General features: G+C 40.0%; 1 long non-coding RNA gene across 2 annotated transcripts; it reads right to left on the bottom strand.

Annotated features, from left to right (window-relative positions):
• Window positions 1–3,847: 3,847 nt before the first annotated feature.
• LOC112958677 lies at window positions 3,848–7,435 on the bottom strand. Of its 2 annotated transcripts, XR_003251473.1 has the most exons (3): window positions 7,385–7,435; window positions 7,164–7,264; window positions 3,848–6,300 (listed from the first exon to the last, which is right to left on the bottom strand). It is a non-coding gene; the product is annotated as an uncharacterized LOC112958677 (long non-coding RNA). The 2 variants fall into 2 exon arrangements; XR_003251472.1 differs by lacking the exon at window positions 7,385–7,435 and having other exon boundaries at window positions 7,164–7,293.
• Window positions 7,436–11,975: the final 4,540 nt, after the last annotated feature.

Genomic DNA, 11,975 nt, shown 5'->3' with positions numbered 1-11,975 from the left:
CAACATTTGCATGCTCAGAACATAAAAAGAAAGCACTGATCTGGATAAACACAGTTCACATGTATACTAACATGTTTAGTATGCACATTATTATACTTAGTCTATATATGTATATATATATGCATATAATTTTTTTAAGAGGTAAAACTTGAGAAAAATCACTGAAGCCCCAGCTAAAGAAATCCTAAGCACTTGCCCTCAGGAAGCACTCACTAGCTTCAGCATCTCATCAGCAACTCCCTATCCGAAGTATTTCAAAGTGGTATTTTTTATAAGAACAGATTCAAACTCTCAGTGGGACACAATGTGTGACACCGACTTCATTCCTTCTGGGCAGCTCTATAACCTACTGAAAGGGATTCCCAGCCTAATCCCCAAAACCTTTGCCAAATAGCCCTCCTGAGAAATAAAACTAATTATCAGGGCCCAGCACGGTCCTAATGCGGCCATATAGTCTCCAAGAACCTACAGATCCATAGCATCGTCCCTGCAGGCAATCGTGGTAATTCTACTAAACCGACCGGGGTATTTCAAGAATAATTCTTCATGGCATGAAATAGATAGGCCACACTTAGTTTGTCATTTTTTAGAAAAGGAATGATGCTATTTCCATACTGCAGTGAATTCTTGGAAGCAGAAATTCAGTAATATACATAACATGTTACTACAGCCATGCTGGCAATACTGATAGGAAAAATATGCTTAACACCTATGTCCAGTTACTGCAAAGATTTTCATTTCATTCAGCCCTTAAGCCCATAAATGCTGCTTCTCTCTGTTATAGCCTATTGCTTCAGAAACCACCAGTCAGAGAACTGTTGTGTGGCCCATGTTACACCCTCAAGCAATGGAGCTCAGCCTCAGAGACATCAGCATATTCTGCAGAGAATATAAACAAATTAACATTCTGGAGAGAAAATATTTAAACATCTGTTCAGAGGAGAGTGTTTTATAGTCTTTGCACATCTTGAACTACTCCAGTAAAATTATATATTTTCCTGTTTCCTYGTTTTAAATCTTTCTGTTGCAAACAACATTGTATTACCATTCATTGTACAGCAGAAATTTTGCATTGTCATGATTAATTATATTGTCCTGTTCAATTCACTCCAAACTCCATATCAAAAGTGAATGAAAAGTGAATTCAGATACTATAAACCCAAGAAATCATCTAGATTGCTTTAATTCATGATTTGTCTTGGAAGCAGAACTGAWAAGTACATTTTGCCCTGAAGTTAGTCATTTTGCTAGGGCTATTTATCCTTACACTCTCTTGTTAGCAGTATCCCTGGACAAAGCTCAGCATAGACCCCTGCCAAGCCCACCAAGCCCATTGAGTCTGTTTATCGTAACTGTTTTGCTTGGAGCTCCCTTTCCACCCTGCCCAAGCAGAGAATTTCATGAGTCTGARACAAGTAGAAATCATCCAAACAGCTATTTGTTCAACATTATCTGCTCAAAAGATAAGACCTGGTCTCCTCTTTCAGGAAAGAATTTGTCCCGAAGTGAGTTTTTAACACTGAAAATTGAAAAGCTGTTGCTATGGAAAAGCCCCCAAGCAATTCAATTTCTCCCAGTAGCACTGCAATTACATCCTTCAGAGGAAAAAAGTGAGGAAAAAAAAAAAACAAAAACAAAGAAAAGCTTAATCCTTCCACAAAGCCTTCACTTACAAAGTAAATAAATACACTAAAATGCAAATTTTGTTTTCCCCTGAAAACCACTCAGTCTACTAGTATCCTACAGATAGCAAGAGAAATATCAGCAAGTGAACCATCTGTTGATTTCCACCTGGTCGACAAAAGATTTAAGGGGTTAAGTCTTTTGCTGAATCAAGGCCCTTCCTGATACTAAACTCTGTTTCTYTCCTCTTCTCCTGCTGTAGAGAAGACTGATAGACACATGGCTGTATAGACACATCTTCAAAGAGGTGAGACGTTTTCAGTAAGTCGCACACAATGAGAATARCCATATCTATAAGCTGCTGTAGAAAGACTGAGCTAAAGTCTGCCTTCTTTCTCTTGAATCCAAAAGTATTTACCTTCATTATGACTTGCTGTGGTCTTGTGCACGTGATCTTGTGTGTGAATGTGTGAAATGAAACGCAAATCTCTGTGTCAGGCTAAAAGAGGAAAGGGGTACAAATGGAGGGTCATTATAAAACCGAGCATAATACAAGGAAGCCAGCCAAACTGCCCTTCCAGAAATGGCAGTCTTCCCAGCCTTAACSCCTTTTGTGGAATATAAAATATTCTATTACATTACTTTCCAATTTCAGCTATCCCCCTTGCTGGGCTCCAGGGTGGTCTATTTCCACAAGTTCAGAAATATTTTGCTGCTCGCCATCTGCCTCGATAGCTGGGCATATTGGAYATCAACACTAGGGCCAAACATCTGTGGCCCAAGGACACCAAGCAGCCRTCAGGATCCTTCCAGCCGGAATACCCCTCCTCCAGTCTCGGCAGCCTCACTGACCAACACATTATACACACAGAAATAAACTTCCYCTTTCCCTTCCTTTGCCACCCCTTCCTCCACATTCGCCTCCCGTCCTTGAAATATCTCAACACAAACTTTTCTTACCAAATCTGGATATGCTTGCTCTTAAAGGTAAATGTTTTACCCCACCGGGAATTTGTAGAAGAGTGTCATGCTGGGTTTTCTCCTCACCTCTGTGCAAAACATATTGGAAGTGTTCCTTCTGCATGGATAAAGGCATGGATAAAGCCATTTGTGAAATGCCTTTACATAATTAGTATGTAGCGATGTAATTTGTCTCTGTATTGCATGGACATTTGCACAGCCCTTTCTTATAATATGAAGAGGAAACTTATTTCAGTGCTTGGGCAGCTCTGGAAGTGGCCAAGCAGCTTTCCACCAGCCAGTGTCTGCTGTTTTCAATCTTGTTTCCCAAGGTGAACCTTTATTTTCAGTTTCTGTGCTGAACATGGAAGAGTAAAACAAGCATTTTTAAATTTTAGTGTGGAAAAAGCTGTTCTTTCCAATGAATGATGGATACTTTCAGAGCTCAGTTCTTCCTTTACAATATACCAACCTGTCCTTTCTGAAACTATCACTGAGAAGACAGTAACATAAAGAATAACTATTCGGGATTATCTAATTTGCAGATTTTAGCCTGAGACTCAACATCCTGATAATCCGGAGGTTAATTTAGGAACAGATAGACCAAAACTTTCAATGAAAAAATACTAAAACAAAACTGTAATACAAAAATGATTCTGAAGAATTATGAGACTGCATTGAACTTATGAGATTTTAAAAAAAACATTGAGAATTCCATTTCCCAAGTTTGGTTATTTTATTGTGAGATACAGTGTAAAAAAAACAGACAAACAAATCCAGAACAACTAGACAGCTCAGGCTCCAGACAGCTTTAGCCAGACAACATGATTTAGATGAGTTATCTTGAAAGTGCTCTGGCCTATAAAATAAAATATATTTCATGGAAACACCCTGCTTTTCTAAAAACAGATCAGAAGTAAAACAGTTGAAACATCTGGACTCTAGATGTAGCTCTCACACAATATCTCTACTATGAGTTTCCTAATTTCCAAAACATTTGCTCAAGCTGCTCTTTGGTKTCTGAACAGGCTTTTTGTTATGTTGTGACAAGTACCTCTGGACATAGGTACTACTCCCTCTCCCAGACAGGCTGTAGTTCCCCAAAATGGGCCATTCATGTACTTCTGCAATGGCAAAGCAGCAAAACTGTGAGGTCTTGTGGCCACTGTGGAAAGAAGCATCTGTACTGCAGCTCCTGCTAGAACAACAGTGTGGAATGCAGCAGTGCAACCAAGCAAAAAGGAAAATCAAAACTTTGTCACCCAGTAACTGACCTGAAATTTCTCACTGCTTCTCAGCAATCCCTCTCCACAGMATCCACTAGCAAAAGCATCCGGAGAGGGTTGTATACGTGTTAATTGACCAAGTCACCCTCAAAAGGACCCTCTCTTCTCTTTTTAGACTGAGGAAACTGCTGAGGAAGGTGCTCAAAGGATGCAGACAAAAATCTCTCTTCTCATTTCAGTGGATATAATTTGGTTTACGTTCCTGAAGGAGCTGGCCCTACAGGCCTGTTTGTGCATGGCTCAGATTAGAAGGGAGACGATGAATTCAGGCCTGGGTGCAATACAATACAGAAAATCTGTATGAGATTACATCTATTGCTAGCAGATAATAACCATGATGCAGGGAGGAAAAGAGGCAGGATCGGTATTTTCAGGTCACTACAAGCTATTGTGCTGAGAAATTAGAAGAAAATAATGCTAATGCCAGTTTTATAAAACATGCTATTTTCCATTTCCCTTCCCAACCCTTAAGAGCTCAATGGGACGTAGCTGATGTAGACACCAGCCCAGCTCCTGTCTCAAGCTTCTTTTTCCAAAGGTSACTGATTTCATGCTGATCTGCTGCATTCTGCTATCATTTCCAYGAGAAGCTGAGGAGGGGAACATTAATTGCCTGTGACTGTAATTGGCTTAATGCTGGTTGTCAGACCCGTGGCTGGGAACACACACTGCAGAACATCTGTCAAACATGTAACCTGGCAGAAAGTCACCAAGCATCAGGAGCAGGCTCTGTACAGGACTGACATTTTCTGTGCCCACAGAGGCTCTCTGGTCAAGACAGATCTCCTGACTTAACAATTCTCGGAAGTGACTAGTCTGAAATAGTCTCATTTGATGCAAAGCAGGATGCAAAGCATGCCGAGCCTGTCAGCAGCATGGGCTGCAAAAGGCAGATGTGTTCTCTGAAGCTGTGTGTACTCACAGAGGAGCAGGCCATGGCAAGATCAACGTGCTATCACTGATGCTCTTGGAAACAATGCTCTTCAGAGGAGCCAAAACACAGGACTTTTAGGTACTCATTGGGTGCATGTCATCAAACTGGCATTAATATCAGATCCGGGTTTGCTTCTATTGAATTAAAACGTGTTCCTCTTCCGAAGCCAAGGAGAGCAACTCAAATCAATTATGGTATCTTCAGACAGAAGCTGAGCTCTGCATACTACTACCAGAGCGATCAGGTATGCTCTTTAAGATTGTGCAAAACTGACTATTCTTTATGAAATATCCACCAGAGGCGACAGGTTTGAGCATGGTTTTTAGATCTATAACTGCCAGGTATACAACAGCAGCTCTGTGCTCTGCAAATAACCTTCCTTCTTCCCCACTGGACCTGTCTTCATCTTCCTTTGCCTGATACAAGTCTTAGAGTAAAATAGTGCCTAAGCCTTTCAAGAATAGTAACCATTGGCTATCAATGTTATTTCAAGTAAAAACCTGAGAGTTTTAGGCAAGAAAATTGTAAGAGAACATGTGGTACCACCTGGGGCTTTTTCCCCATTCCATTTTGAAAGAGTGAGCTAGAGCAGGGAGCACTGAGAAGATCTACAGCTGCAGTCTTTAGAGGATTTGTCTAGCCAAGAGAGACATGCTGAGGTTTCAACTCCTTTCTGATGGACTTTTTAGCCAGTATGCTCTCTCCTTGTGTTATTAGAAGATTTTCCCTTACTTTCAAGCAGCTGTTTATGACACTAATGAAGAAGCTGAATTGAAAATGGAATTGTGAGTGAAAAACTCTATTTCCTGAAGCCTGGCATACAGGAACTGCTAGAAAGCTTATTAACAAAATAAATATATGTATTGACTCAGAAGATGCCACATTCCACTGTGGTCATGGATTTAGTTAAACAATTTGCTGCACATTTTTTTCAAAATGAATGACATGATAATCAAACATGCATGCATTCGTACCCTCTCATCCTCAGTCCTACAAAATGGGCAGCAAGAGAAAAAGCTCACTCATGAGTCCCATATGTTCATTACAGAGGTACAACAACTAATTTCTGTGTGAAGAGCACTTATTTGGAGTGTATCACAAGAACTGGAGCCATAGCTATTCAGGAAGGCCACACAGACGACTCAGCCTGTTTTATACTCTAGTAAAAATTAATCTTAATTATAGCCACTCATTCACATCATTAATAGGAAATACASTGTAAGAATGAATATGAGTTACAAGTTCAAGTCAATTTGCACCTGCAGTAGATCATTTTTCACGTGGGTAAGGCAAGCACTATAAAAACACCACCAAAATGCTTCTGCAGCTTTTTCTCTTTGCCAAAAGAGAGGGAAGATCTACCAAGCAAATGTAGTCCCAGGCAAAGCTCAGGGGTTCGATGCTGCGCTGGATGAAGCCAATGGGAAGAGTCCCCAGCCTGGAGATGAGGCCATGTACATGAACGTCCCATTTGGGCCTGGTTTCCAGCTGTGTGAGCTGGAAAACAGAGAAAATGAATGGCAGAGCCATTGCAGCGACCGCTCTGTGAACCTGAACTAAAGTGGTGCTTTGCTCCCTCACGTGCTTTAATTCATATTTCCGTGCTCACTGTAAAGCTGTATATTGGCCCCAGAAAGAATTAAATTAAATATTTATACTTTTGAGATGAGATACTTTGCTACCCTGTAAAACTTGCACATATGGAACTCTATTAATTTATGCTAATTCCTTATTTCTCTAGAAGAGCCACTCTCCTCATTAGCATTTGATCGTTTAATACAACTTTACAGCACACACTAAATTGAGGCCCATAATCTTTTGTAATTGGAGCTTTGTGTGCATTCATCGTCATCTTTCCAAAAATAAAAGAGGGGGAAGGGAGGCGCCGATGGCAGCAATGCCTCTGCGAGGCCCGTTGGCTCTGGCATGCGACTTGCTCTGCAGGGAGCTCTCTGCAAAGCCAGTGGTGGCCAAAAGGCCACATTTAGAAGACAGCAGCTGACCTTGCTTGGGTTAGAGAAACATTTTCTGGTGACCTTGGTGAGAGAAGAGCCAGCCCGATGGCAGGCTGCCAGTGCCTGGCAGCTGTGTTTGAGGATAGGAAATAGAATTGGAAAATTCAGCAGACCTGCAACAAATAGAAATGCTAAATTTCTCCCTGCCTGAAAGATCCTCCCTCTTACCTTTGTTTCCTGCTGTGGCCCATTGTAATCTGCTGTTGCCCATGCCAAAGCTTGCTGCTATGTACCCGACACTAGGTTGGTACCACTTATTACTGGGGAAGAAAGAAAATAACTATTTCTTCCCTTGCCATTGCATTGCTTTTCACTGCCCAGTTAACCAAATTCACTTTTACTTACTCCGCTACGGAATCTGATCTCAGTTCAGGTAACAGTTTTCCAGGCTCATCTGCTTGATCCTAATRACGATGCTTGCGTCAGTGTTCATCTCTGAGCAAAAACTGCAAAATAGAAGCAAACTAGAGGGTTTTCCACTTCAGGAAAAGCAGTATATTTTCCCCTCCATTATCTGGCCTCAAACAGAAGTCATCAGAGGAACCGGGATGCAATGCTGGGCTCACCTTTCTCCCACAGCTCTGAATTGCCACAGATGGGGGTCTTTAGCACATTCACAAGKGCCAGCTGGCCAGCTTCTGTTTTCTTCTAGCAGTGCTGCAAAGCATAATGTTCTATACTTCAAACAACACTATAAAAATACATAATTTATCCAAGTAAGTGTCAAATTTATATCTATGGGCACAGAGGAAGAGCACAGAACCTCTTGAAATAATTTTTATTCCTTGTAGCAGTCTTCACTTTGCTCTAGGTTGAAGGATACTATCAGAGACCCATCTGTGCAGCAATACACTTTGAGAATATCTTCAGGTCTTCAGTGTTTATGTATTTCATACACATACATATTAGGCTGAACTCTATCCTGCTGTGTCCTCCATATTATCTGCTATGCAAAGAGCTACTCTCGCATGCTTGTGTCCACTACCATTGCACTTGAGCTGACAACAGTGKAAGAGTTAATGTTAAAATAGAGCATAATATTATGTTCCAAATGCAGCTACCTCATTTAATTGACAGAAATAATCTTATTCAGGTTTGGGGATTAAGACCTTAAGATAATTCCCTGTCAAAATAATTTTGAGTTTTAACGTAAGAATTGTCCAGTGGCTACAGACCATAGTGCTGACATTTACAGCAGTAAGGCTTACAGAAAGGCACTCGCTTCCATCAGCTCAGCTAGTAGATAGTTCAAAATTAGGGCAGGGCTAGAAGAGCAGAATTCATCCATCTGTGGAAGGTTAGTAAGAAGAATGTACACAGGTCCCAATGCATCTCTGGGGAGAAGTTCATGAGAGCTACTTTAAATGTGTTCCTAGAATTGCATAGAGAGATGTGCTGGACTGAACACTCATCTGTTTTCAGGGACACATTGATAAAGAGATAAACAACAAAAAAAGATAAAAATACCCAGTGCCCCAGATCCAGAAAACACCTGCAGCCAGCACAGCACTTAAAACTCATTCAATTCTCACTGAGTTTGGTGAGAGTTAAAAATATGTCTAGCAGCTTCTCTTGAATCAAGGTGAAAAAGACAACACCTTGTACCCGCATTTCCTGGGGTACAAAGCCATGACTTCAACACCAGGTACTGCAGCCTGAGCAAACAAACTGCATCAGCAATTCACAACTGAAAAAAAGACCCTCCATTTTGAAATTTAATAAAGCCCTTCCTATTTATACACCTTCTGCATACACTGATGTTTATTTAAATTGTCAGTTAATCAATGAAATTTATTTAACCTAACCGTACATCATAGGAAATCAGTGTAATCACCTTTGTCTTCATTTAGCTGGACTCACCTCTGAATTCTGACTCTGAATAGATACAAGTCAGAAGAAGGAAAAAAAAAAACACCTATTTTACAAAATGAGGCCATGTACCTATGTTATTGGAGCTCTCCCAAAGAATCAGGGCTGTCTCACCCAAACGTGGAATGAAAGGGTATCTCAGGCTGTATTTTAGCCCTGGTATTGTTTCTAACAACGGGAAGATTTCAAACACACCTTCACGATCCAAAAGGCTTTTTGCTGGCATCTTTTTTTTCCGAAGGCAAAACGTGTGTGTCAAGGAGAGGAAGAGATCTGATTACTTACCTAAAAATTAACAGCACAACCTAAAACTTGCCTAAAAACTTTATCAGAGAGCTCTTCACGCATCCTTTGAACCAGGGTCAAGCCACAAACCAGCTGTACTGCAGCAAAATGTGCTCTGTTCTCTATCAAGGTGAACATCAGCTAATAAAAGCAGGGTATTTCAAACCAATGCTCTCAGGCAGCTACACTATCTTTTCGAACACTGACCATAAAATTACATGGTAAGTGCCTTTTAAAGACAGTTACCACACGGTTATTGCTGCTTTTCAAATTAGATTGTCATCATAGGTGTTAAGACGTGAAAGATACAGATAGGAAACACGTTAATTCCCTAGCTCTGGCAGGTTGGAGCTCCCATTGCTTATTCATTTTGTATTAGTGAGAAGCATCAGAAAATCTCAGCTTCCYGCACCACGAGGTAAATTATTCCTGGAACACTGTACTTGGTTGCTTCAAGTTTAATTACCTTGTAATCTGCAGGTCGTGTTATTACTTTGTGGTTACATGATTATTTTTTTCATACCTATTTATATAGCATATAAAGAAAAGTGACATTGGAATGGATTTTTCTAAATTGGTCTCATGCATACAGTTCTTTCAGTGTCTGAAAAAAAGGAAATTCTGCTCCTGGTTAGTGTCTGCCGAGYAAATCTATATGTTGTCTTAAGAATGAAATACTTGCTAAGGCCTTAGCAGGGSACAGTGATTTTTATATAAAGTCAAAACAGACACTTCATCTGTTTTTTTTATATTAAATCCTTGGGCCCAGGGCGTACCATCATTTATTTAAAGGAAGACTTCATATTGTTGTAAATGCGAATTTCAGTTTTAAATATTGCTGGCTGGTCCCAGACTGGTCTGGGGAATATCCCTTCCATGGAGAAAATCTAAAACAGTTTCATCTTAAAAGATGCATTCAGATCTTAATTCTCTTGTAAAACAGCAYGTTCAGTAGTAAACAATAAAAAAAGAAGGTTGGTAGCTGAGAACTAAAGCCCAAGCATAGACACACTGTCAAATTCAGCATCCTTTTCAGGAGTAGGCTCTCTCATCCAAACTTCTCCAAAGCGAAGAGTCCTGCGCTTGGCATCTCTGCCAAGGACAGTGTGTGAACATATTGAAAGCACAAAGTAAATCCTCCCCATGTGGAGGCAGACACATCCCTACGACACTGGAGAGATGACACCCAAAACTCTGCCTCACTAAAATGACTGATGTGAAACATTTGAAATACAAAGATGGCTTTTTTTTTGAAAAAAGTATGTGAAGTTACTGTAACTGTTCACGACGGCCAGTTCTATATTGTACTTAATTGCATAAATATTTTACAACTTTTCTTAATGTACAATCCACAAAGACATTAACCTTTTGAACAAAGAACGCATTGAGTTCTTTTTTTGCTGCATGTTACTTCATTAATGTTAAATTGGCTGGCTGATTTTTAATTGTGGAGGTCTCACTGTTCTATTGTAGAGTCTATAATTTCTTACTGTCCAAGGGAAGAAGTAGATATATGCATACGTTTTTGCTGCAGGCAACTTTTTTTTTTTTTTTTTAAGTTTGTAAGCACTACTAGGTTTTCCAATTAAATGTTAGTCTTGTGTAAGCATCTTTTCTTTACTTTTGCATATTTTGGCCACTTATCTGGCTAAGCAAGGAAAAAATTATTTCATCTGCCACAAAATAGCAATAACGAAAATTTCATCCAAAAAAACCAATATTTTTCAAGCAAATCCTTCCCCATCAGTAGCGAAGTAAATATCCAGCTCACATAATGCTTGGTTTAGTTGTCAGAGAATCTAGACACTGAGCTGGGGTAAATACTACAGAAGGCCATTGAGTTCTTTATTGGGAACACAGAGATGCATTGCACTTTTCTGTACAGATGCTTTTCGGTCTATCAGAGATTAAAGTTCCTGACAGATTTTGCTCCATTAATTCCTGGTTTCATTTGTGTCCTTTTGGATTATTAGAAATATCCCTGATACGATCTGCTCTATAATAGTTTGAGCAACAAATAATTTGTCGGATTTATTTAGGATAAAAGATGGTTTGATAGGATGCGACTCACCTTAGTTCTATGAATATATTTTTTTCCCCTCCTTTCTCCTTCTGCTTCTCCCATCTTTGTGAATCAGGAATAAGCCCCAGATGCCCTTTGGAAATTAAAAAGGGCTGGGCTTTTGTGAGCAAAAAATCCGAATGTTCCCAGTCCTGGGATTTCACAGCATAAGAGAGGCTTGCAGGTAGCTCTTCCTTCTTAGGGAAATAGACAGTAGTGTTTTCTTCCTTTTAAGCTACAGTCAAGAAGGGTAATTTCTAAATCTTGAATTACTAAATAAACATAGCAGCTGTAGCAAAATACACACAGGTGGAATTTGCCAACAAGACTTCCTGGATAGAAATAAGATAAGGAAGCATTTTATTCTCTGCAGCTGAAAGATTCTCAGTGCTTTTTAAAAACCAAAGGCTGTCTTCCCAATGCATGCAAAATACTCCAATATATTTCATCTCTCACATGAAGAAATAACAGTCATAGAAAAAATTCCTTGATAGAGGGTGATTTGGACTTACTTCAGGTGCTTGCTAATTGGCAAAGCAAGACTCAAGAGCCATCTAGAGGTTGTCTGGCAAGATTTGTTTTTATTATTGGTAAATCGGGGAGAGCTTGAGTTACACTGCTGGAATTTCAGCAATGTAGACTTGGTGTCAGGGAAAGGGAAATCACTGCCCTCACCACCAGTATAGTTGTTGAGTTAATGAAAAGCTGCATTTGTATGCTACAAGAAAAACGCTACGAAAAATCCTATTTGAAAGCATTTGACCTAAGGACTGTGCTGTTGTGAGCCCCAGACACACTCCAGTTGATAATAGAGACTCAGTAAGGGGATAAGCAGATTTAGCCAAAACTGGCACGCAGCTGGGATTTACTTAATTATGAAGCCATTACAGCCCTGATGCTGTTGTCGGATCTGTTCTGGCAGCCCCTTAAGTCTCTGCTAA

This window comes from Nothoprocta perdicaria, unplaced genomic scaffold (genome assembly GCF_003342845.1).
Source record: "Nothoprocta perdicaria isolate Ctin4 unplaced genomic scaffold, notPer1 scaffold_9, whole genome shotgun sequence".
In the NCBI taxonomy this organism is placed as follows: Eukaryota; Metazoa; Chordata; class Aves; order Tinamiformes; family Tinamidae; genus Nothoprocta; species Nothoprocta perdicaria.
This window is presented reverse-complemented; position numbering and strand designations above follow the sequence as displayed.